Consider the following 27,294-nt stretch of genomic DNA (forward strand, 5'->3'; position numbering starts at 1 on the left):
AGATAGTTAATATGTTGAGTTTGGATGCAAACAGTTTCTGGACAGATTGTGTTATTGATGTTTAATTGACTGTAACGAAGTGTAAATGTGAAAATTGGTTGAGATTATTGATACTACAGTAAACTAGGTTGAGACTAGTTTCTAAAGAAAATAAATTTGCAATTTTTGGACGTGTAAAAGTTAACTTTTATGATTTTACAAAAACGTTGTGCAAAGCTGAGCTGTTAGACCTGCTGTTAGGCTGTTTTGTAAATATTATATCTCATGAACTACAAAGCCAAATGGGTTGGTTCCACTTCTAGAAGTTGACTTGTTGAGTTACGAACCTAACCCAAGTAATCTTGCATTTGTTGGATTTTTCATTTAACAGGAATTTCAAATAACATTCTGTTGCGCATGAATTTGACTGTTATGAGCTTGCTGTAGTGTTTTGACCATGATGAGAAATCTAGGTGGAATAAAAATAAAATAAAATATGTTCTTGAAACCTAACACATGCATTCTTTAGTGATGATTTTTGGTAAATTAATTGAGATGCTATGATCGGTGGAATAGTACAATCTTTCAAGTAGAATTTCTGTCTCGGTGAAACTAGCTGCTGAATTTTGTGAAAATGCATGAAACATGATAATTGCTAGTTAATTGTTATGTTTTGACCAAATTGCCCTGTGGGGAATACTTGCTATATAATTGTTATGTTTTGACCAAATTGCCCCTGCGGGGAATACTTGCTAAATAGTTGTCGTGTTTTGACCAAATTGCCCTTGCGGGGAATAATTGCTAGTTAATTGTTATGTGTGACCAAATTGCCCTTACGGGGAGAAATTGCTAGTGATGTACATTATTAATACATGACACATAAATAATTGCTCACACACGTATCGTATCACAAATGTATTTGTTAAAGTCACACACGATTCACAAACGAAACACGAAACATGTTATGTGCATAGGTATTATGTGCCGGGTCTAGAGACTCGATAATATTCCGACACTTAGAAAAATCTCTTTATTGTTTTAGAACGCTAGAGAGAGTTTTTCTGTGACGCGCATCTTAGTGAATTATTTTGGGAATACTTCGCAAACAATGATTTTCACTTTCCCCTTTTAAACTTTTTAAACGCTTTTCACTTGGGGGAGATAACATACTCCGAAACGCATTTAAGATTTTGTTAATATAGATTATATATCACTTGTAAAGACTAAGTGGCAAACGCGTTAACTAAAGTCCTTCATTCACATCGAACCGTTTAATATTAGATAATAGCGAGTCATTGTTGAGTAGTACTACTGGGTTTGACAAACCCCACCCAACGCTAAACTCGACTGGAGGTCGAGTGGGTGTAATCTTGGCTAAACACATACCATGGTCGGGATAGACCTGGTGGCAAGGCAAATGATAAACAGTCAGCTTCGGTGTCGAACACTTAGTGATACTTGTTTTATAGGCTAGCTACCTATAGATATATAATTGATATAACACTATCTGGTAACGCAAAACGCTGTAACGCAAAACGCTAAACGCTTTATTTTATATAAACTGTGAACTCACCAACCTTGTGTTGACACTTTTAGTATGTTATTCTCAGGTAGCCGAGGCGGGCGCGCGGTTTAGGATCATGCATTGCTTGAAACACTTTTAATTATGCAAACTTATTTTAAACTGTTATCATTGGTTTTTAAGTCGTCATGCTTGACGCAACATTGGTTTCTATGGTTTTACGCTTCCGCACTTATTTTCATTTAAACGTTTTTATGGTTTGATTATAACTAATGATTTCGATCCTGTTAGTTCACACCCTCTGACGGTAAAACTCCGTTAGTGGATTTTGAGGGTGTGACAGATTGGTATCAGAGCCATTGGTTATAGCGAACTAGAAGCTGCATGCATACTAGACTATAACCGCGACGACCCATTAGTTATAATGATACGCACTGCATATGTTTGTGTAGTCTTTGTTATCTTATCTCTTTACCTCTTTCACTCATACGCGCGCGCATACACGGCTTACCTGTAGGAATGTCAACGCCGCCACCCTCATCATCATCTGATCCGATGACTCATGCTCACGGGAAGGAACCGCAGTTACCTACCGCATCGCCACCCCGCGTAGTCCCGGAACTCGAAGCTCCCGCACCGAAGAGGTACCGCTTATCCGGAGGCATGTACGAAAACGAAGTTAGCTGGGATTGGTACCCTAATATGATCAGATGTATGGTCTATCGCGAACAAGTTCACCCGAACCACCCTGCTTACCCCAACACCCTACCACCCATAACTGAACCTGTAGAGCGAGTTCTCGCGGCTGTCGTTTCTTGCTTGGAGCGTGACGTGGGTTACATGCGCTATACGAGAGCTAACGTTTCCGGACTGTTAAAAGACGGAACCGAGACTAAGGAGGATATTGCCCGCATGGCAGCGGCAATGAAGGAAATGCAAGAGGCTAGTGATAAACAGATGAAGATTATGAGAAAGATGCAAGCCGAGATGATAGACTTGCATGAGCAACTCCAAGTAGCAAGGACCCGAAACGAGATAGCTTTAAAGCGCTGCGATGTCTTACAAATGCAGATTGCTCAGAACGCAGCCGAACCCGAGGCAGAGCCTGAGGCAGAACCTGAAGCCGAGCCTGAGGCAGAGCCTGAAGAGGAACCCGAAGAAGATCCCGAAGAGGAGCCTGAGGAAGATCCCGAGGAGGAACCTGAAGAAGAACCGGAGGAAGAACCGGCTGAGGAGGAGGCACACTCAGAGGTGTCCTCAGATGATGACATCTAGTGATGATGACACCAAGATGGAGGGGTTGTCTCCATCCGAACTATTATTTTCTATGATTTTAAGGATTGATTGGAAATACTTTGTAGTGAATACAATGGTTTTAATCATGAATTATTAAGTAGATTAATATATGGTTGTGATGTGATGTTGTTTCTTATTTCTTTCTTACCTATCTTTTTATTACGTGTATGGTGTGTTGGATATGAAAGAAAAATTCATGTTTAACATTTTATACTGTGATTCTAAGAAATGGCTGGAAGAAACGCTGGACACGGTCGTGGTAACATCAACTTGACTGCAGCAGAACTCCAAACTCTGCTGAACGACCATGCGGCGGCCGCTCTAGCCGCACACGTTCAGAATCAAGCTGGAGGTCCAACTGGAACGTGTACTTTCAAGAATTACCTTGTCTGCAAGCCCAGTACGTTTAAGGGCACTGAGGGAGCTATAGGCTTCCTGCGTTGGGCTGAGAAGGCCGAGTTGGCCTTTGAGATGTGTAATTGTCCCCCCTGCCAGTAGGGTCAAATTCGCTGCTGGAACACTTGAGGATTCTGCCCTCACTTGGTGGAATTCGAACGTACAGATCCTTGGATTAGAACTGGCTAACGCGATGAACTGGGAGGAGTTCAAAAACATGATGCGAGAAGAGTACTGTCCGAGAGAAAAGATTTCAAAGTTGGAGTCAGAATTTTGGTCGTTGAAGATGGTGGGTTCAGAAATCGAAGCCTACACTACACGTTCTCACGAGTTAGCTGTGATGTGTCCGCGGATGGTGGATCCGCCGAGTAAGAGGATTGAAATGTATCTTGATGGGTTAGCACCGCAAATTCAGGGCATGGTGACGTCTTCTAGACCAGCCACGATTCAACAAGCGATCCGTTTAGCTCACAAACTGACGGATCAAGCAGTGACCCAAGGTGCGCTACCACCTAGGGGTTCAACCGCTAAAGCCCGTGACAACCCGAGTAATGACAACAACAGCAACAGCAACCCGAGCAGCGGAAAGAGAAAGTTTGACAACACCAGATCCTCATCCTCGAACCTCCCACAGCAACAACACTACCGTAAGCCCGAATTCACTCGGAGCTTTAACAATCAGAGTCACAACAACAATAACAACGGTAGCGGGCAGGGTTCGAGCGGATATGCTGGGAAATATCCAAAGTGCAATAGGTGCAACTATCATCATGTTGGCCCGTGTGACCGTGTCAAGTGTCAGAGATGCGGAAAGATGGGTCACCAGGAGAAGGAATGTAGAGGAGACCTTGCGGCAAAGGGTGCTCCTAAACCACCTATGACGACGAAGGGATGTTTCGAATGTGGGCAGGAAGGTCATTTCAGGAAAGATTGTCCCAAGCTGAAACAGAACGACAACAATGGAGGTAATGGAAATGGCAGTAATGGTGGAAGCAATGGCAAAGGGAGAGCTTTTGTAATTGGGTCGGGTCAAGCCCGCAATGATCCGTACGTAGTGACTGGTAAGTTCCCTGTGAACGATTGTTTTGCTTCTGTATTGTTTGACACTGGAGCTGATAGGAGTTTTGTGTCGAAAACCTTTAGCCAACTCTTAGACTTAACTCCAACTCCGTTAGATGCTAAGTTTCCTGTTGAATTAGCTGACAGTAAGACTATAGTAACGACTCATGTACTTGCGGGATGTAAGTTAAAACTGTCAGGTCATGTCTTTGATATCAACCTTATTCCTTTTACGCTTAGTAGTTTCGATGTCGTGGTCGGCATGGACTAGTTGTCCGAGAACCGAGCGGAGATTATATGTCACGACAAGATAGTCCACATTACCACACCTTCTAGCGAGATCATTTCGATCCGAGGTGAGAGAAGCGGCATGACCACCAACGTCATTACCCTCATGAAGGCGCAGAAGTACCTACGAAAGGGTCATCCGACAATTTTGGCGCAAATTTTTGAGAAACCCGCGGAGGAGAAGCCAATTGAAGATATACCGATTGTGCGAGATTTTCCGGAAGTTTTCCCGGAGGATTTGCCTGGACTCCCTCCTATACGACAAGTCGAATTCCAAATCGAGTTGACACCCGGTGCAGCACCCATAGCACGAGCCCCGTATCGGCTCGCACCGGCGGAGCTTCAGGAGTTGTCCACTTAGTTGCAAGATTTGTTGGATAAGGGTTTTATCCGACCTAGCTCATCGCCATGGGGAGCCCCTGTCTTGTTTGTCCGAAAGAAGGACGGGACTTTCCGCATGTGTATCGACTACCGGGAGTTGAACAAGGTGACCGTCAAGAACCGTTATCCTTTACCTCGAATTGATGATTTGTTTGACCAGCTTCAAGGATCGAGTTACTACTCGAAGATCGATTTGCGATCTGGTTACCACCAACTAAGAGTGCGCGAAGAAGATATTTCAAAGACGGCTTTCAGAACACGGTATGGTCACTACGAGTTTTCGGTTATGCCTTTTGGCCTAACCAACGCACCAGCCGTATTTATGGATCTCATGAATCGAGTATGCAAGGCGTACCTCGACAAGTTTTTGATTGTTTTCATTGATGATATTCTCGTCTACTCTAAGAACGAAGCTGACCATGAAGAACACTTAAGGGTAATTCTGGATTTATTGAAGAAGGAACAACTGTATGCTAAACTCTCGAAATGTGAGTTTTGGCTTCGCGAGGTTCACTTTTTAGGACATGTGATCAGCGAGAACGGTATCCATGTCGATCCCGGTAAGGTAGAGGCCATCAAAAACTGGGAAGCACCTAAGACTCCGACTGAGGTGCGGCAATTCCTAGGACTGGCCGGCTACTACCGACGTTTCATCGAGGGATTTTCAAAGATTGCTCAACCCCTCACCGCTTTGACTCACAAAGGCACTAAGTACAATTGGGGTGACGCGCAAGAATCCGCTTTTCAACTGTTGAAAACCAAACTCTGTAGCGCCCCTATTCTAGCCCTCCCCGAGGGAACGGAAAATTTTGAGGTACACTGTGACGCATCGATACAAGGTCTCGGTTGTGTGCGGATGCAACTCGAGAAGGTTATAGCTTATGCCTCTCGACAACTATGGGTTCACGAGAAGAACTACACGACCCATGATTTGGAACTCGGAGCTGTGGTGTTTGCCCTTAAGATATGGAGGCATTACTTGTATGGTACCAAGTTTACCATTTACAGCGACCACAAGAGTCTCCAGCATATCTACGATCAGAAGGAGCTGAACATGCGACAGCGTCGTTGGGTCGAGCTGCTCAAGGATTATGATTGTGCCATCAAGTATCACCCTGGCAAGGCCAATGTAGTGGCCGATGCCCTCAGCAGAAAAGAAACAGATAAACCCAGACGAGTGCGTGCATTGCAACTCACGATTCATGCAAACTTACCCGACCAGATTCGCGATGCGCAACACGAAGCTTTGAAAGATGATAATCTTCCATCGGAACTCATGCGGGGCATGAACAAGCAACTTGAAACCAGATCGGACGGGGTCCGATATTTTGAGAACCGGATTTGGGTTCCACGGTTCGGAGAGTTGAGAACTCTGGTGATGGACGAAGCACACAAGTCCCGATATTCTATCCACCCTGGCTCAGATAAAATGTATCATGATTTAAAGGCACTTTACTGGTGGCCGAACATGAAACCGACATTGCCACCTACGTGAGCAAATGCTTGACTTGTGCCAGAGTCAAAGAAGAATACCAGAAACCATCTGGCCTACTACAACAACCGGAACTTCCAATGTAGAAATGGGAACACATTTCAATGGATTTTATCACGGGTTTACCTAAGACACCGACGGGATGCGATACCATCTGGGTGATCGTTGACCGGTTGACTAAGTCTGCACACTTCTTAGCGATTAAGGAATCGGACAAAATGGAAAGACTGACTCGTGTTTACATGAAAGAAGTGGTGTCTAGACACGGAGTGCCTGTCTCAATCATTCCTGATCGAGATTCTCGTTTCACTTCACACTTTTGGAAGTCGCTGCAAAGCGCACTAGGCACCCGTCTTGATATGAGCACAGCATACCATCCTCAGACGGATGGGCAAAGTGAACGAACTATTCAGACCCTGGAGGATATGTTGCGTGCATGCGTGTTGGATTCAGAAAAAGTTGGGAACCTCACTTACCTTTGGTAGAGTTTTCGTATAATAACAGCTACCACGCAAGTATTAAAGCAGCGCCGTTTGAAGCGCTGTACGGACGGAAGTGTCGATCACCACTCTGCTGGGCAGAGGTGGGTGACAGCTAAATCACTGGTCCAGAACTGGTACTCGAAACTTCGGAAAAGATTGTTCAAATCCGAAATCGCATGGCAGCAGCACGAGATCGCCAAAAGAGTTACGCCGACAAGCGCCGAAAGCCTCTCGAATTTCAAGTGAATGACCAAGTGTTACTTAAAGTCTCACCTTGGAAAGGTGTGGTTCGCTTTGGTAAGCGAAACAAACTCAACCCACGATATGTTGGTCTTTACCGGATAACTGAGCGCATTGGTCCGGTGGCGTACCGACTGGACCTACCAACGGAACTCAGTGGCGTACACAATGTATTCCACGTATCCAATTTGAAGAAATGCTTATCCGATGAAACCCAAGTAGTCCCTTTGGAGGAACTGCAAGTTGATGAACAGTTACGTTTCATTGAAGAACCAGTCGAGGTTTTGGACTGGGAAACCAAAACGCTCAAGCACAACAAAATTCCAATCGTTAAGGTTCGTTGGAACTCGAGACGTGGAACGGAGTTCACGTGGGAACGCGAGGATCAAATGATGAAAAAGTATCCTCACCTTTTTGAAGGGCAGACCAAACACAGAAAACGGCGAAACCCGGCAAACCGTCAGAAATAACCAGAGGTATGAATTAAATTTCGGGACGAAATTTCTTTCTACTAGGGGATGATATGACAAACTGAAAATTTTTCTTACTTTTTCAGACACTCATCACGACTTGACTCAAATTTTCGGGACGAAAATTCTTTAACAAGGGAATGATGTGACAATCGTCAATTTCAGGTTAACTCCGTTAACTCAACTCCGTCAATTCAAACTTAAGATCAATGAATCTATTACGCACACCTCATTACATTTAAACTAGGGTTTAAATGACGCTTAACACTTACTACATGTGTAGTCTTTCGGGAATTGCACCGAAACGCAAACGAGTTGACGCAAACGATTGGTGAATAAACGAAAAACGTCAAAACAGTAATTATGTGATAATTACGTGTTAGACTTATGTGTTGTGTGATAACATCGTTATAAACGTTAACTCAATGTACTAGAACTAGTTAGTTAAGCTAGAAAAGCAACAATCGAAAGTGGAGGGGCCAAAGTGTAACATATTATTATTTATAATATGTTAAACCCTAACTCTTTCTCTCCTCACACAATCCCGATCGGACTCCTCTCCCTTGGCTCCCTTGGCTGCCGCCACTCATACACACATATACAACCAAGATTTCAAGCTTTTGATTGAAGATTAAGGTGCTAGGAAGGTATAAACGACTATCCTATGCATCCTTTATACTTAATTTTGATGTTTAATGGGTTAATTGTAAACCCTAGGGGCCGATTTTATGTGTTTATGTAGTTCATATGATTGTTGTTGATTGGATGATGATATGATAACTAGAATGGATATTGTTACATGTTAATTGCTTGTGTCTTTGATTTGAGTTCAAACAAAAACCCTAATCATGTATGTAATGTGTAATTGATGTGCATGGATAGTGATTATGGAGTCTAGAGTGTTATATGAATGAATGATGGTCCATAGATAGTTAATATGTTGAGTTTGGATGCAAACAGTTTCTGGACAGATTGTGTTATTTATGTTTAATTGACTGTAACGAAGTGTAAATTTGAAAATTGGTTGAGATTATTGATACTACAGTAAACTAGGTTGAGTCTAGTTTCTAAAGAATATAAATTTGCAATTTTTGGACATGTAAAAGTTAACTTTTATGATTTTACAAAAACGTTGTGCAAAGCTGAGCTGTTAGACCTGCTGTTAGGCTGTTTTGTAAATATTATATCTCATGAACTACAAAGCCAAATGGGTTGGTTCCACTTCTGGAAGTTGACTTGTGAGTTACGAACCTAACCCAAGTGGTCTTGCATTTGTTGGATTTTTCATTTAACGGGAATTTCAAATAACATTCTGTTGCGCATGAATTTGACTGTTATGAGCTTGCTGTAGTGTTTTGATCATTATGAGAAATCTAGGTGGAATAAAAATAAAATAAAATATGTTCTAGAAACCTAACACATGCATGCTTTAGTGATGATTTTTGGTAAATTAATTGAGATGCTATGATCGGTGGAATAGTACAATCTTTCAAGTAGAATTTCTGTCTCGGTGAAACTAGCTGCTGAATTTTGTGAAAATGCATGAAACATGATAATTGCTAATTAATTGTTATGTTTTGACCAAATTGCCCTGTGAGGAATACTTGCTATATAATTGTTATGTTTTGACCAAATTGCCCCTGCGGGGAATACTTGCTAAATAGTTGTCGTGTTTTGACCAAATTGCCCTTGCGGAGAATAATTGCTAGTTAATTGTTATGTGTGACCAAATTGCCCTTACGGGGATAAATTGCTAGTGATGTAAATTATTAGTACATGACACATAAATAATTGCTCACACACGTATCGTATCACAAATGTATTTGTTAAAGTCACACACGATTCACAAACGAAACACGAAACATGTTATGTGCATAGGTATTATGTGCCGGGTCTAGAGACTAGATAATATTCCGACACTTAGAAAAATCTCTTTATTGTTTTAGAACGCTAGAGAGAGTTTTTCTGTGACGCGCATCTTGGTGAATTATTTTGGGAATACTTCGCAAACAGTGAGTTTCACTTTCCCCTTTTAAACTTTTTAAACGCTTTTCACTTGGGGGAGATAACATACTCCGAAACGCATTTAAGATTTTGTTAATATAGATTATATATCACTTGTAAAGGCTAAGTGGCAAACGCGTTAACTAAAGTCCTTCATTCACATCGAACCATTTAATATTGGATAATAGCGAGTTATTGTTGAGTAGTACTACTGGGTTTGACAAACCCCACCCAATGCTAAACTCGACTGGAGGTCGAGTGGGTGTAATCTTGGCTAAACACATACCATGGTCGGGATAGACCTGGTGGCAAGGCAAATGATAAACAGTCAGCTTCGGTGTCGAACACTTAGTGATACTTGTTTTATAGGCTAGCTACCTATAGATATATAATTGACAAAACACTATCTGGTAACGCAAAACGCTGTAACGCAAAACGCTGTAACGCAAAACGCTGAACGCAAACGCTCAACGCTTTATTTTATATAAACTGTGAACTCACCAACCTTGTGTTGACACTTTTAGTATGTTATTCTCAGGTAGCCGAGGCGGGCGCGCGGTTTAGGATCATGCATTGCTTGAAACACTTTTAATTATGCAAACTTATTTTAAACTGTTATCATTGGTTTTTAAGTCGTCCTGCGTGACACAACATTGGTTTCTATGGTTTTACGCTTCCGCACTTATTTTCATTTAAATGTTTTTATGGTTTGATTATAACTAATGATTCCGATCCTGTTAGTTCACACCCTCTGACGGTAAAACTCCGTTAGTGGATTTTGAGGGTGTGACAAGGTGAGAAAAATGTATGAGGCAGAGAGTAAAGCTGATGCGGCGATCACCATGGCTCTTCCACAAGAGATTCTTCACACTTTCAGGAAATACAAAACCGCTAGAGAGCTATGGGAAGCGCTAGAAAATCGATATGAAGGTAATGTGGGAATACGTGCATCCAAAGTTAAGCTACTATAAACCCAATTCTCGGTGTTCAAATATTTGAAAAATGAATCACTTGATGATATCATCACAAGATATTATCACCTAATGACCGAACTCAGCAATTACTCCATTGTATACAAAGAAGAGGAGATAGTAGAGAAACTCCTTGATGCTCTTCCACCGAAATGGGAAATGTACACAGTTTTGATGAGAGAAGATAAAGAGTTTGCCGATTTTGATTTGGAAACAACAGTCAATAAATTACGAACTTTTGAACTTAACATGGTTCGGAAAGAGACACCAACTGATCAGGTTCAGGATCCGGGTATGTACGGTGCAAAAGTTAGTTCAAGTTCAAGCTCAATATCAGAATCATCTGCTTACTACTCAAAGGGAGACTCAAGCTCAAACTCAACTCATGATGGTCATGTGACTCTCAACATGGATGGTGATGTATGTTTTGTAGCTAGAGGAAGTAATTCTTCAAAACCTCAAGCTACAGCTGGTAACTTTTCATCAAATGCTCAAACCAACAAATACTCACAGATGCCCATGAGTGTTAAATCACCTGAACAGCAGTTTGCCCTCTATGCATCTTTCATTGCATCTTATGAAAATTACATCAAAGGTAAAATAGTCGATCCCGCAACTTTGGATGAAGACTATGATCTGATTGATGCTGATGATCTGGAAGAGATGGATCTGCAGTGGCAGATGGCAATGATAGTAAGAAGAGTTAAAAGGTTCATGAAGAAAACGGGTAGAAAGTTCGTTGGTGAAAGACCAGGGTTTTACAAGTCAAAGGTTCGATGCTATAACTGTCAAAAAAATGGTCACTTTGCCAAGGAATGTACAAATGAGAGAGTCGAACGCAGCCAGACCAGGCCTGCACAAGAGAATGGGGGAGATAGTGAGAATAAGGCTATGATATCTATACACAATGGTGGGTATAACTGGAATCTACAGGTTGAGGAAGTCTTCGAACAGGCAAATTTAGTTAACATCGAAACTGGAGGAAGCGAGTGGGAGAAGGAGGAAAATCAAGCTTACATGGCAGAAGTGAACGATCAGCTTTCTGAGGTAAGTTCTGAACTCCCTTGTATGCAATGCGAAAATCTGTCTGAACAATTGAAAACAATAACTGATCAGTTTGTTAGTTTGGACGCTCAATTTAAAACGTTAAAAGAAGATCATCATTACACTAAAACTAGAGAAAACAGTTACTCGGTAAAAATAAAAGCTAGTGAAAAAGATATCAGAAGTCTTAAAGCAAGTCTAGCTGAAAAAATACAAGTAATTGATCTTAGTTATGAAGTGTTAGAAGAAAAAACCAAACTAATTGCTGACAGGGATAAACAGATAGCTGATTACCAGGTAAAAGTGGTGGAATTAAACAGAAAAATTGAACAATTTAGAAACTCCTCAGCAATGCTTGATCACATCGTAAGTGTTCAACGTTCCCCAGTTAAAAAAGGGGGAATTGGATATTCTGAAGTTCCACCACCATATAATCATAACTATACGTATAATCCTAGTAATCAGAAATCTGTTGATGATGAGATTAGTCAGACAGTTCCTGTCAAAGTTTCGATTAAAGAACCTGAAGTTAGTCAAAGCGAAACAAGTAAGCCTGTTTCGAATGTTAAGATTTCTGTTCCTAGTTCTGTCTCATCAAATTCTGTTCCTAGTTCTGTCTCATCAATTCTTTAGTGTCACCAGATTGCTTGATTTCTAAATGGAGGCTTCTAATGCATTTGACCCGATATCGCGGGTATGGGTCTTACCAAACCCATATAGTCTTTAAATGGGTTATAACATCTCATTTATTTGTGAAACTCTTTCATAATCAAACAATAATTTTCGCGGGTCATGGGTTATAACATCTCATTTATTTGTGTTCATGTTTGTTCATTTAAAAAATCAACATGTTCGTGTTCGTGTTTCTTTATTCATTAAAAATCTAAAAAACCTACACATCTCAATTGAAAATACCCAAACACAATATAATAACAAACTAATATATATGTATTAAACTAAAACAAACTACGTTAAAAATAAAATAAATTATCATAAAATAGCAAAACGATTAAAAACAAAAAATTTACATAAACTCCCGTAACACTAGAGGATCAAACTAGTGACCAATAAATAAAATCTCACTTGAATGTTGTTCAAAATTTGAAATTGGGTCATTCACAAGCATTTTTACATTTTATATGCATTTATTAAATTAATTGCTTTAACCGTAAATATAAATCTATACTATATAATAAACAAAGCTTTCTAAGTGACACATGTCATCACCATGGTGATTTTTATAAAATTTCCCCCCCTCTTCCTCATATTAAATACATTTCTCTTTCTTATTAATAATTTTTTATTTCATTTTTTTTTTCTTTTCAATCTTTCATTCTCCCTTTTAAATATTTCTTTCCTAATTTAAAATTTTGATAATTCTTTTTGTAATTAGTTATTAGTATTAGATTTTTATATGTAACTAATTTTCATGTTAATTTTGAACAATGATTCCAAAAAGTAAGGTTTTAAATATATTATATTAGTTAATTAATATTGAAGTTTTATAAGAAATGATATTATTGGATGAAGAGACAAAATTAATTTAAAATTTAAAATTTAATAAACTTTAACTTATTAAATATACATAATATTTACTAAATTACAAGTTTTTTTTTTCTTTCAAACCCTTAAAAGACAAATTTATTGTTGATGCATTCTCGGTGTTTATGTTAATTTAAACGAGCGGGTTTTCTTATAACTGGTTAAAGTATCAAGCATGATTGGTTAAAACAATTTATAATTATAATGAGTTTCGGCCCACGGGTTGTTCAAAAAAAGAGTCACAACTTCTTATTTCAATTTATTATTTAATCAACCCATCGTTTATGCTAAGTTTATCATCTTAAAAATCCATAAAATATATAAACACTAGACTACATGTTTTGGTTTTTTAGAAGGATATATCAACTTCTTACCTTAGAAATACAAATGTTTGACATTAATACATTGTTAATCAGATGATAAATTGACTTTGTATATCCTTCTATTATTAAACATTTCAAATAAATAAAGTTCTTTAGTGAACGAGTTATACTTGCATCAAAAAATGAGGTCATTCAAGAAATTAGCAAATGTTTTATATCCATGTTTCCGGGAGATGAAAAATATTACCATTACTCAGATGGTATCTATCATACATATAATGATACATTACAAGAAACTATTAGTTTCTTGATGTTTTAAATGACTTCAAAATCTAAGGTTGTCAAGTTATAGATTAGTTCTAAAAGACGATGTTGAAGTGATGATGCTTAAATGGTCTATGCAGTGAAACTAAAATATATGTGAAAATACAATATGATAACCGTGTTATAGAAGCAAAAATCATTTCCAGAAGTAATACTGGAACTCAGACTTTTATTCTTAAAAAGAAAATTTCTACACCTTTAGATGAAATGATTAATTTCAAACAACAAAATTTTCACTTTATTTTTTTTTTGCAATTAAGATTAATAAAAACTAAGGTCAGTCACTACAGATGGTTGGTTTATTTTTTAAACAAATTATTTTAACTCGTGGGCAGTTATGAGTTGCATTATTTATAGTTAAAAACACAAACAATGTGAAACTACTACGTTTTGATACATGAAGTAAAGTTTGTACACAATATTTATAGTTTTACTTAACTCGTGAGCAGTTATGAGTTGCATTATCTAGAGTCAAAAGCATAAACAATGTGAAACTACTAAGTTTTTATATAGGAAGTAAAGTTACAAGTAAAACTAAAGATATTGTGTACAAAGAAATATTTAGAGATTAATGTATTTTCTAACTTTTTATTTTCATATTGTGTAATGTGTAATTTATTTTATCGTATAATATCTCTTTATACCATGGAACATATTTTTTGTATTTAACATTATATTATTATTTAAATAAATTTATTTATTTCAATCCGTATGCTGCACGGGTAACTAACCTACTGATATAAATATATAATGTCAGTTGTATTTTCTTTATAGAGAGTGCAACTCAATATTAATACTATGTGTGGCAACTACTGTAAACTTTTGAAGAAAGAGGATTGGAAACAAGAATAACCTTTGTGGTTAAAAGTATAACAAAAAAAAATTATATGATAAAACGAAGATGATGGGTATTCCAAAAGATCAAATAAATGATGCTAGACAAAGAAATTGTTCCTTATTTGATTTTGTTAGATAAAAGATTTTGGAAGATAAGAATCGGACCTTGATGACGATCCTGTTCTTGCTTAAAAATAACTTAATTCTTACTTATTATTATTATTATTGTTGTTGTTGTTTCAAGACTGATTCCTTAATGCATGAACTCTTGGCATTTGTATTTTGGATCATGGAGTTTATACAAGTTACAACTATAACTATAATAATTACATAATACTGAAAATTTTATAAATTCTAAAGGGCTGTTTTATGAACATATTATTTATTTCTATCTATAGAGCCATGGATTAAAAAAAATACATCATCACATAATAGAAAAACATGCGAGATAATACATGTTATAGATTTACTTAGATGATGTTAGTTATTATAGTTATAGTTGTAATTTGTATAAACTCCATGATCCAAACCAAATGACAAGAGTTCATGCATATATGATTCAAAATTTTATCAAAATGTAAGTGTTTATTTGGAGATGCGGGGAATCGAACCCCGTGCCTCTCGCATGCAAAGCGAGCGCTCTACCATTTAAGGCTACATCCCCTTTGCTTATAACTGGCCTTACTTATTTTAATTATAGAATGCTATCAAATAAACAACTTTTGTGCCGATGTTTTAGTAGTTTCAGTTTTTCCAACATTATTGTTTCATTTCAATCCCAAAACATTTAGATACATACAACTTCACGATGTCCAGAAAACCATAACACCATAGACAAACCCAACTGTCAAAACTCATCCATCAATAACAGAGTTGTCATTTTTTTCAACCAAAGAACTTCGAGTATACAACGCGTAATGAATCGGATAAACCCTTCACCGCCAAAAGCGTAACGGGGAATGGACCGGTGGTTGTTCTATCTCTCTGAAGCTCCCATCATCAAGATCATACGACATGATATGGTTCTCCAATGGATTGTCACGGATACTCTTGGATGTATAACAACATATATAATAATGCAAACCCCATAAGATATTGTGTGTTATTTTTTATAAGAGTATGATGAGGATACTTATAAATAAGGATTAATTTCATGTATATCCTTGCAAATATTATAAATATCATATGTACCCAAGCAAATTTTGAAATACCATATGCCCATACAAAATAACTAAAATATCATATATGCCCTTATAAAACAGTTAAAGTATCATATATACCCTTATTCATTAACAATAATTTAATAAACCTTTCTATCATTATTTGTCAAAAAAAATTAACTTTCATATATGCTCATTTTTTACGATAGACCATTCTACTCCTTCCCATTACATAATGTGTTTATACCCTATGTTATTATTTTAACTTTAATCGATTTTTCTCACCTTTAGCGACAACCAAATCGTCTCTCGTAACTTCTTCAAAATTGCAAACCATTCGAAGATTTATCGCATCGAATGGTATACATTATAAATCTTTTATTGCATCTACTAGAGTAATATGGTCATTTAAAATTTTTTTTTAATGAATTGGGTATACTGATATATTAATAACTTTGCAAGGGCATATATGATATTTTTAGTTTTGCATGGGTATATATAATATTCAATATTTGTAAGGGTATATATGACTTTGCCCCTATAAATAAATGTTAAACAAGTTATACCTTCTAATTACGATAATGATATAACAAAAAACCTAGATAATATATTTCCATTAATATGTCGTTAAACTATAAATCTCAACCAAAGGTACTTTGTCATTAAAATATCTATATTCTTTTACATTGAAATAGAAGGTGAAGAGCCTACCCCGTAATTAGGCTTCCGGAGCCGGCTCCATAAGTGGGTTATTAGAAGGAAATAAGGAAAAAGCCCAAGAAGGAAAGCCAGATCGAGGAAAGGAACATAGTAACAAGTAATTTGGGGGGGGGGGGGTGACTAGAAAGACGTGTCTAATCAAGGATTACTCTATACATATAATAACCTAGTTACTATAAGCTGAGGAAAAAACCCAAGCAGGCATGCTCCTCCGGTCCAGACCAAACCATGCTGAAGACAAGACTAGTCATGAAAGACTCAAAGGATAAGTAGAGAGAACATAATATAATACCAAATGGATACAAGGCTGAAAAGTCCCTTTGTGTAAACATGAATCTCCTTCCTGTCTATATAAAGGGAGGAGAAACATCCAATAGACATGTTCTTTTCATGTAATTCATATTGAGCAATACAATAGGTCATTTGTTAGAGCACCATTTGAATCCTTACCATCTATTTCACCCACTTTCTTCCCTAATTCTCCTAACTCATAAACCGTAACTCTAAACTTCAAACCATCATAATTTCTTCATCCATTAACCAAATCAATTGATTTTCAGGTCAATTTTGACTAGAATTTCACAAAGATTTCAATTGTGTACTTGCATTGTGAAGAATATTGTGTTTTGGTGGTCGATTTTGGACAACTTTGTCCGAAAAGTTTTGGGTGTTTGTGGGTTTTTGGTTTAGATTGAATCTTTTGTTATCCTCATCTTCTACAACACAAGGGTACGCAATTTCTTTTCATTCTTGAAGGAGCATTGCAAGGAAAATTGTAAGTTGTTCATAATAATTTAGCATCCACACTTGCTTGAATTTTTGAATGATCTGGACTTGTGAGTTTGAATGGGTTATGGTTGTAGATGTTAAGTATTAATTTAAACATATTGTTGGGCCGATTTTGGTAATTTAGTTGACATAATGCTCAAAAGTTTTGAAAAAGTTGAATATTGTGTTTAATTTGCATCTACAACTATAGTGTCAAGCAAGTGTGGGGATGTTTAAGGATGAAGATAGTATAATTTGTTCCATGCTTGTTGTTTGTTTTGATTACAGAATGGGTCGCAAAGGTAAGGAGCCAGCTGGGTCTTCTAGCAATCCGACTTAGAAACAAAAACGGAGAAGCTTAATATTACAACCAGATGTAGGGGAGGAACAAGAAGATCAGAGAGGCGAGAAACCAATTTGGAATTCGAGGTATTTAGCAGACCAACTTGTGGAATGGCAACCAGAATTGTTTCATGAACAAATGAACGCTTTGGCTCAACGGAAAGATGCGTTCATTTGTGAAAAAGAAGTGCGGGAAACAGATTTTGGTCCTTTTGGGGTTACTGAGAAGTTCGAGCTGGGAAGCTGCATTAGAGTGTTATGACCGGGAATCGACTAATTTGTTTGATACGGAGATATAGGATTGGGTTGCTACTTTAAGATGTGTTACAGGTAGTAATCCATAAAAGACAATATCGATCGCAACTGTGAACGTAATTGATGTATCGTTTGATAGTTTGAGACGGGTTGAGAAGTTTGATAGCAAGCCCGCCAACCAGCATATGTTCCCGAGTTTGAATGATTTGTATTTGGAGCTTTAAAAGAACCCAATGTGGAACACTATGTTGGATTATTTATTCTTTCCCGGAACATACCAATGGAAGCTTTATCGGAAAAATCTAAGGTTTGAAGCGAAGTTAATGTTGATGATAAGTATACATAATTGTTGTTACATGATGTCAGTAGTTCAGTATCTAGTGTCTGTAATCGTGTTAGTTTGATTTGTATTGGTGTTTTAGTTAACTTGTCTCACAAGTTCGCCTAATATAAGCGAACTTGTGGACAAGCGAAGTTATCAACAACTTCGCCTAGTCTGTCAGGCGAAGTTGTCGATAACTATATATGTTTAGGCTACGGCTTGTTTTGAGCATAGTGGTTCAGTACGTGTAATTGTGATTTGGCTATCATGTGTTAAAGTAGTTGCAATACAACATGTCTATTGAGTACTGTAACGTGTCTTTGTACTTGGGTTTAACGTAAATCGCGTCTAACACTCGTATCGTCTTACGTAGGGATTCCGCACCTACGTAATACGAGATATTTCCGTGTAGATCCGGTTGGGAACCTACAATTGGTATCAGAGCATTTGCTCGTGATTGTGTGGTTCGGGATTATCACACGAGTGTAGAAATCGTTCCGTTCGACTATTCGCGGGACGAGTTTACGTTGAAATATCGAGTTTTTGTGTCCTACCCATCTCCCACCATCAAGAATAACCCATTACACCTTCGCATACCTCGCAATACGTCAAAATCAAACCTGCAAAAACCTTGTGTTCATCAGGCGAAGTTGCCGCCACTGTTTGTAGGGTTTAGGCGAATATATAAGTTCAAGCGAAGTTATCAACAACTTCGCCTGTCTCACAAGTTCGCTTGAATTAAGCGAAGTTGTCATTAAGCGAAGTTAACATCAGGCGAAGTTCAGAAGCAAGCGAAATTAAGGTTTAGCGAAGTTAAGCTTAAGCGAAGTTATACTTAACTTTGCCTACTGAGCACTGTTCAAAATAATAAAAAATTATTTTATTCTTTCCTCGTGTTTTGAGTTGTGTTTCTTTCAACGATGACTTCGATAAACATCACGGAACTAGTAAAAATGGAAGTGGAAGCTGGTCCAGCTACTAAGGCTCCGAAAATGCTTAAGGGTACCGATTTTGTTGCTTGGAAAGATCGGGTTGAACAGTATGTTAAATATAGAGATGCTAAGATGTGGGTGTGCATACAAGATGGATACATTCCACCAACGGCCTTGTTTGAGGGTCGTGATCAAATAAAGAAGTACAGTAAGATGGATGAGGAGGAGAGAAAAATGTATGAGGCAGAGAGTAAAGCTCATGCGGCGATCACCATGACTCTTCCACAAGAGATTCTTCACACCTTCAGGATATATAAAACCGCTAGAGAGCTATGGGAAGCGCTAGAAAATCGATATGAAGGTAATGTGGGAATACGTGCATCCAAAGTTAAGCTACTAAAAACCCAATTCTCGGTGTTCAAATATTGAAAAATGAATCACTTGATGATATCATCACAAGATATTATCACCTAATGACCGAACTCTGCAATTACTCCATTGTATACAAAGAAGAGGAGATAGTAGAGAAACTCCTTGATGCTCTTCCACCGAAATGGGAAATGTACACGGTTTTGATGAAAGAAGATAAAGAGTTTGCCGATTTTGATTTGGAAACAACAGTCAATAAATTACGAACTTTTGAACTTAACATGGTTCAGAAAGAGACACCAACTGATCAGGTTCAGGATCCGGGTATGTACGGTGCAAAAGTTAGTTCAAGCTCAAGCTCAAGATCAGAATCATCTGCTTACTACTCAAAGGGAGACTCAAGCTCAAATTCAACTTATGATGGTCATGTGACTCTCAACATGGATGGTGATGTATGTTTTGTAGCTGGAGGAAGTAATTCTTCAAAACCTCATGCCACAACTGGTAACTTTTCATAAAATGCTCAAACCAACAAATACTCACAGATGCCCATGAGTGTTAAATCAGCTGAACAACAGTTTGCCCTCTATGCATCTTTCATTGTATCTTATTAAAATTACATCAAAGGTAAAATAGTCGATCCCGCAACTTTGGATGAAGACTATGATCAGATTGATGCTGATGATCTGGAAGAGATGGATCTGCAGTGGCAGATGGCGATGATAGTAAGAAGAGTTAAAAGGTTCCTGAAGAAAACGGGTAGAAAGTTCGTTGGTGAAAGACCAGGGTTTTACAAGTCAAAGGTTCGATGCTATAACTGTCAAAAAAATGGTCACTTTGCCAAGGAATGTACAAATGAGAGAGTCGAACGCAGCCAGACCAGGCCTGCACAACAGAATGGGGGAGATAGTGAGAATAAGGCTATGGTATCTAGACACAATAGTGGGTATAACTGGAATCTACAGGTTGAGGAAGTCTTCGAACAGGTAAATTTAGTTAACATCGAAACTGGAGGAAGCGAAAGGGAGAAGGAGGAAAATCAAGCTTACATGGCAGAAGTGAACGATCAGCTTTCTGAGGTAAGTTCTGAACTCCCTTGTATGCAATGCGAAAATCTGTCTGAACAATTGAAAACAATAACTGATCAGTTTGTTAGTTTGGACGCTCAATTTAAAACGTTAAAAGAAGATCATCATTACACTAAAACTAGAGAAAACAGTTACTCGGTAAAAATAAAAGCTAGTGAAAAAGATATCAGAAGTCTTAAAGCAAGTCTAGCTGAAAAAATACAAGTAATTGATCTTAGTTATGAAGTGTTAGAAGAAAAAACCAAACTAATTGCTGACAGGGATAAACAGATAGCTGATTACCAGGTAAAAGTGGTGGAATTAAACAGAAAAATTGAACAATTTAGAAACTCCTCAGCAATGCTTGATCACATCGTAAGTGTTCAACGTTCCCCAGTTAAAAAGGGGGGAATTGGATATTCTGAAGTTCCACCACCATATAACCATAACTATACGTATGATCTTAGTAATCAGAAATCTGTTGATGTTGAAACTAGTCAGACAGTTCCTGTCAAAGTTTCGATTAAAGAACCCGAAGTTAGTAAAAGTGAAACATGTAAGCCTGTTTCGAATGTTAAGATTTCTGTCCCTAGTTCTGTCTCATCAAATTCGGACAAGACATCCGAATCCAGTGAGATAAAAGAAAAGGTAGTATTACTAAAACGTGGGGAGGAATATAAGCCAACTGAAAAGAATTCTCCCCTAAACCCGTTTGTCCCACCATATGTTAGACAAACGAATAGTAATGCAACCTCAACATCTGAAACAACTGTTGAGACGAAAGTTGAACACATGAGTTGTTTCAAATGCAATCAAATCGGACCCCTAATTGCTAATTGCCCTCTAAATCAGAGATTCAGAGGTATGAGGCCTCCGAAAACTGAGAATAAAACTAATAGTAATTACTATAATGGTAAGAATGCTAACTCTCCAAAATTCAGACATTGGACTAACCCAAGATTTCAAAGAAATCGATCTCAGTTTTTCCCAGTAAACAACCGAACCAACAATTATAATTCAGTTAATTCACTAAGGTTTGGATGGCCTCATAGTCAATTCTCAAGAAGGTATCCTTATAGAACTTACATAAATTATTCTCAAACTGACTTTGAACAGCCAAAGTACGGGAAGCCGTTTAACAGATTTAATCGACCCAAGACCAATAGGTCTTGGGTCCCCAGATTTTGATCCTTTGCTTTAATCGTGCAGGAACAGTTGAACAGGACTGTAAACAATCGGTGGGTTGTGGATAGTGGCTGTTCCCGGCACATGACTGGTAACAAGAATTTGTTACATGAATAGAAACCTGTTCAAGGAGGAAGAGTTAGTTTCGCTGGAGAGAGCGGAGGTAGAATCACCGGTACTGGAACCGTAACAAATGGAAAAATGAAATTGGAGAAGGTGAATTTTGTAGAAGAGTTGAAACATAATTTGTTGAGCGTATCTCAGATTTGTGACAAAGAGTACACAGTGCACTTTACTAAAGATGAAGCAATTGTTCTATATCCTGGTTTCAAGATACCAGAGGCATGGGTGGTGATGAAAGCTCCAAGAGAAAAGAACACATACGTCATAGATATGAGGTCAACTGAGATGGCAACAGAAGAATCATGTCTTCTGTCAAAGGCAACTGAATCGGAGTCCGAATTATGGCATCGAAGAATGTGGCATATACATCTTCGAAAAATGAACTACATTATCAAGAATGGGCTGGTGCTTGGTGTCCCCTTGAAGAATTTCAACTTTGAAGACCAATGCTTATCATGCAAGAAGGGAAAGCAACATAAGAAACCTCATCACACCAAGAAGGTTAATTCAATTGTCGGTACCCTAGACCTGCTTCACATGGATCTCTTCGGTCCCGTGAATGTAAAAAGTCTAGGTGGAACATCGTACTGCTTGGTAATAACTGATGATTACTCTCGATATTCTTGGGTATATTTTCTGAAGACAAAAGATGAGACGGTACAGTTGGTAATGAACTTGATTACCAAGGTTTAGAATATTATGGGAATAAAAGGTTAAGTATATCAGGACTGATAATGGGACAGAGTTCAAAAACTACCAGATGGAGATGTTTTGCTTACAGAAAGGGATAGACCACCAGTATAGCGCCTCGTATACTCCCCAACAAAATGGGGTGGCTGAGAGGAAGAACAGGACGCTAATTGAAGGAGCCAGAACCATGCTGGCTGATGCTAAACTTCCCGTGGTGTTCTGGGCTGAAGTAATTGCCACAGCCTGTTATATCCTTAATCGTGTTTTAACTGTTAAAAGGCTAAATAAAACTTGTTATGAACTTATGCATGGTCGAAAACCAAACTTGAATGGTCTCGAACCATTCGGGTCCCCATGTACGATATTAAAGACAAACTCTAAATTTGGTGAGAAAGCCGACGAATGTATTTTAGTCGGATATGTTGTTGGGACACCCAACAAAAGAGTCTTTATTTTATCGAACAGCAAGGTTGAAGTGGTATGTAACACCGACATCACGAGTTACAAACCACCAATGCCCGGCACGGTACCCGCTGAAGTTTTTGACTATGATAAACTGTTCAAATCCTTTAATATGCCTTACTTGGATTTTGCAGAAGTTGATGAGAAAATTGCTTCACAGATTTTGTATGATGAAGAGGAAAATATTGTGCAACGTCCACGATACGACGAAAGTCAACCTTCCACGTCAAGTGCCGTTAATGCTCCCGCCTCCTCTACTGAAGAAGAATTTTACAACCCTTTTCACTCTCAACAACAATCACCCATTGATAAACTCTCTTCGAACCTGGAAGACAATCTGCAAGTCAGTTCGGTTCCGACTACTGGAGTTCACAAAAATCACCCTTTAGAGAATGTGATAGGTGATCTATCTGACTGTGTACAAACAAGAAGAAGCTTGAATGAGCACACCCGTGTTTACGCAAGCATTAAAGAAACAGGTATCATTAACGAGTGCTTGTACACCTGCTTCATCAGCCAGATTGAACCAAAGAACTATCAAATGGCTCTAAAAGACAGCTCGTGGGTCGAAGCCATGCAAGAAGAGTTAGCCCAGTTCGAGAAGATGGAGGTATGGAAATTGGTTGCAAAACCGAAGAATGTGCATGCGATTGGCACCAAATGGGTTTTCAAATGTAAGAGAGATGACAAAGGAATAATCATCAGGAACAAGGCGAGGCTGGTAGTAAAAGGGTTTAATCAGCAAGAAGGGATCGACTACAATGAAGTGTTTGCTCCTGTGGCAAGATTGGAAGCGATTCGTTTGTTTTTGGCATTTGCTGCACACAATGAGTTGAAGGTGTTCCAGTTAGATGTGAAAAGTGTGTTTCTTAACGGTAAAGTCGATGAGGTTGTGTACGTTGAGCAGCCTCCAGGTTTTCATGACCCAGACTTTCTTGATCACGTGTACAAGTTAAGTAAAGCGCTATATGGACTACATCAGGCCCCTCGTGCCTCGTACGCAACCTTGTCTGATTACTTACTTGAGAATGGGTTCGAAAGAGGAAAGATCGACAGCATGCTGTTTGTTAAGAAAAAGGGGGGAGACTTTCTCCTAGTTCAAGTCTACGTGGACGACATCATCTTTGCTGCTTCAAAAGTCGCCATGTGTCAGGAATTTGAGGAAGTCATGAAAAGGAGGTTTGAAATGAGTGCAATGGGTGAATTAACTTTCTTTTTAGGATTGCAGGTTGATCAGAAGAAGGAGGGGATGTTTATCCATCAAACTAAATATGTCCAAGACGTTCTCAAACGCTTCAAGATGGAGGACGGCACTCCATTTGATACTCCGGTTTACGTCAACCACAAGCTGGGTGTTGATTCAGACAGTGACGCAGATGTGGACCCCACCCAATATCGAGCAATCATAGGCTCTTTAATGTATTTAACTGCATCTAGACCTGACATTATGTTTGCAGTTTGTCTCTGTGCTCGATTTCAGGCAAGCCCAAAGGAATCTCACATGAAGGGAGTGAAGAGAATACTGCGGTATCTCAAAGGCAAGCCTAAGCTGGGATTGTGGTACACGAAAGGGGGAGACTTGGATTTGGTCGCTTATACAGATTATGACTATGGAGGTTGCAATCAGAACAGGAAGTCGACGACCGGTGGATGTCAGTTTTTGGGAGGAAGATTGGTTTCGTGGCAGTGCAAGAAGCAGACCTCTGTGGCCATTTTTACCTGTGAAGCAGAGTACATGGCAGCATCAAACTGCTGCTCCCAGGTTCTTTGGATACAACAGCAATTGCGCGATTACGGTCTGAATTTCACTCAAACTCCTATTTGCATTGATAACACTGCAGCGATCTCAGTAACTAACAATCCTGTAAAGCACAGCAAAACTAAACACATTAACATTCGTCATCATTTTATACGGGATTGTGCTGAGAAGAAATTAATAGTGCTCGAAAAGGTTGATTCGTTAGATAATTTCGCTGATCTTTTTACTAAAGCGTTTGACCGAACTCGTTTTCAAAACCTTGTTGAGTTTAATGGGATTATCAATCCCGAGTAACCGTATTTTTCGTTTTTACTTGAGTAAAAAAAAAAAAATCACTATCGCTTAGAATTATGTCGGTTGCTTCAGTTTGAAGGACATATCTTCGGATGTATTTGGTCCTCACTTCTACTAGTAGATTATGAGGATAGCCATTAACCAGATGAATGAAAGCGACTGGGCAGTTTATGATGTGTTTTTATTATGTCGCTGAAAAATAGTCGTTCATACATAGTTAAAAGGACGCATATTCGTATGTGGTCGGTCCAGCTGATCCATTTGATCTTCAGGATAGTCGTTTACCTGATGACTTTGACTTGATCGGGGCGATAGAATTTAAATTTTTTTTCAGGGAGATGATATAATTTTTTAAGTCTACTACTTCGTAAGAAGTTCCTATACAATGTTTCTAAGAAAATTGATCCAACCTTGGAAAGAGATAGACAAGCTAATTCTGTTTGCTTAACTAGTGAAGTTATTAGGCCTAAAAGACTCTAGAACAATCATTGTATATTATGGTAGCTTTTTATGGTGCGTAAAAGTAGAAGTGATACTAACTAAATCTTCTCGATTTAAAGGGACAACTCATTAAGAGTTGTGTATGTCTCCATATATATCTTTCCGAATGATAGGCAGAAAAGCGATTACCCAGTCATACACGAGCTCGTGAGTGTTCTGATTCCCAAGAAGATAGTGTGTCAAGTACCTGCAGTGATCCAGATTCGGGACTTGCAGTAGTCTACTGTTTGAAGCTATGTAAATCTTAATTATCAAAAAAAAAATAATAATAAAAAAAATAAAAAAAAATAAAAAAAAAAATTTCCTTGTTAAGACTTCTGAAGCTTACAATGTTATACTTATCAATCAAGAGGCAAGAAAGAGAAAGGGTAGAAGACTCTAAAAGATCAAGATGTATTTACGGTTTAATCAGACACTACGGGTCGAGGTCAACTCGGGGTGACTCGGGGAAAGTCAAATAAGCTTTGAGAATAGATGGGAGGCATCACAATCTCTGATGTGTTGTACGTTTATATTTTGAGCTTAATTGAACCTAATCCGTATCACAGAAGCGATGAAAACCATACTAAGTTGTTTACCTGCTTATAACCTGTTCTTAATGTCATAATACAGCTGAACATGGATCTATGTGACAGTCACTTAACTAGTATGATTCCTGTTCGGATCTTTTCTAAAACATTCTGGTCCCCGTCAAGACTGAAATTTGATCCCGTGTACTTTATTTCTAAATTTTCACTGCATATGTCGTTTTATGGTTTAAAACTTGGTTACTTGATCTTTGATCGTGACATTTAAATCTTTAAAGGAAATTTTAGAAGACAATGTATAATGTTCAAATTTATAAGGGTCTGTTCTGTAAGTTTAATACTAAGCGAAGTTAGTAAAAGGGCGAACTTGTTACAGGGCGAAGTTAAGGGTAATCGAAGTTAACCCTAACTTCGCCTGTGTAATGTCAGCCCTATATAAATGACTTTTGGTCAAACACCAGTTAGTATTTTCAAAACCCAGCGAAGTTATCATTATAACCCTCGGCGAACTTGTCAATTGAATCAAACTTTATTATTTTTCCTCAATTTCAATCAGTATTAAAGGTGTGTAGAGTCGGGATAACGTATAATTCATATCGATCATGTCAATCAGATGTCGTTTTGGTCCGGGTTGTGACCTCGTTCATGCTAACCCTTATACACCCGCTTTTCAAACTCGTTTTTATTGTGTTCGTAATCAACTTGATCATCTAGATAAAAACATGTTTTTTTGAGTCTACAATCATCAAATTATCCAAAAGACATCTCGTTTGGACGTCTAAACCTTTGCCGTTTCAGTTCAGGCGAAGTTATAGTTTAGGCGAAGTTGTTCTCAACTTCGCCTAAGGCTTAACTTCGCCTGTTACTTTAAATTTTAAATTAATCAGGGGTGAAGTTGTTCAAGGGGCGATGTTATTCTTAACTTTGCCTTAGGCTTAACTTCGCCTGATGCTTTAAATATTATTTAAAAGTTAATCTGTTGTCAGGCGAAGTTATTGTATAGGCGAAGTTGTGCTCTACTTCGCCCTATGTTTAACTTCCCTTGCCCACTAATGTTTATCTTAACTTCGTTCATGGTAATAAGCGAGGTTACGATCTTCCTTGACGATTCTCTAACTTAGACCGTTTGTGGTGCAGATATGGCAGCTGTAGCCGGAGCCGGTGGTGC

At 38.3% G+C, this 27,294-nt stretch overlaps 1 non-coding gene across 1 annotated transcript; it reads right to left on the minus strand.

Moving 5' to 3' along the window:
- Positions 1-15,240: 15,240 nt before the first annotated feature.
- On the minus strand, positions 15,241-15,314 carry TRNAA-UGC (transfer RNA alanine (anticodon UGC)). The gene has a single exon. It is a non-coding gene; the product is annotated as a tRNA-Ala (tRNA).
- Between the last annotated feature and the right edge of the window lie 11,980 nt (positions 15,315-27,294).

Source organism: Bidens hawaiensis, unplaced genomic scaffold, assembly GCF_021521415.1.
Source record: "Bidens hawaiensis isolate Kalapana, Puna unplaced genomic scaffold, B.hawaiensis_p1.1 tig00024017_1, whole genome shotgun sequence".
Classification (NCBI taxonomy): domain Eukaryota; kingdom Viridiplantae; phylum Streptophyta; class Magnoliopsida; order Asterales; family Asteraceae; genus Bidens; species Bidens hawaiensis.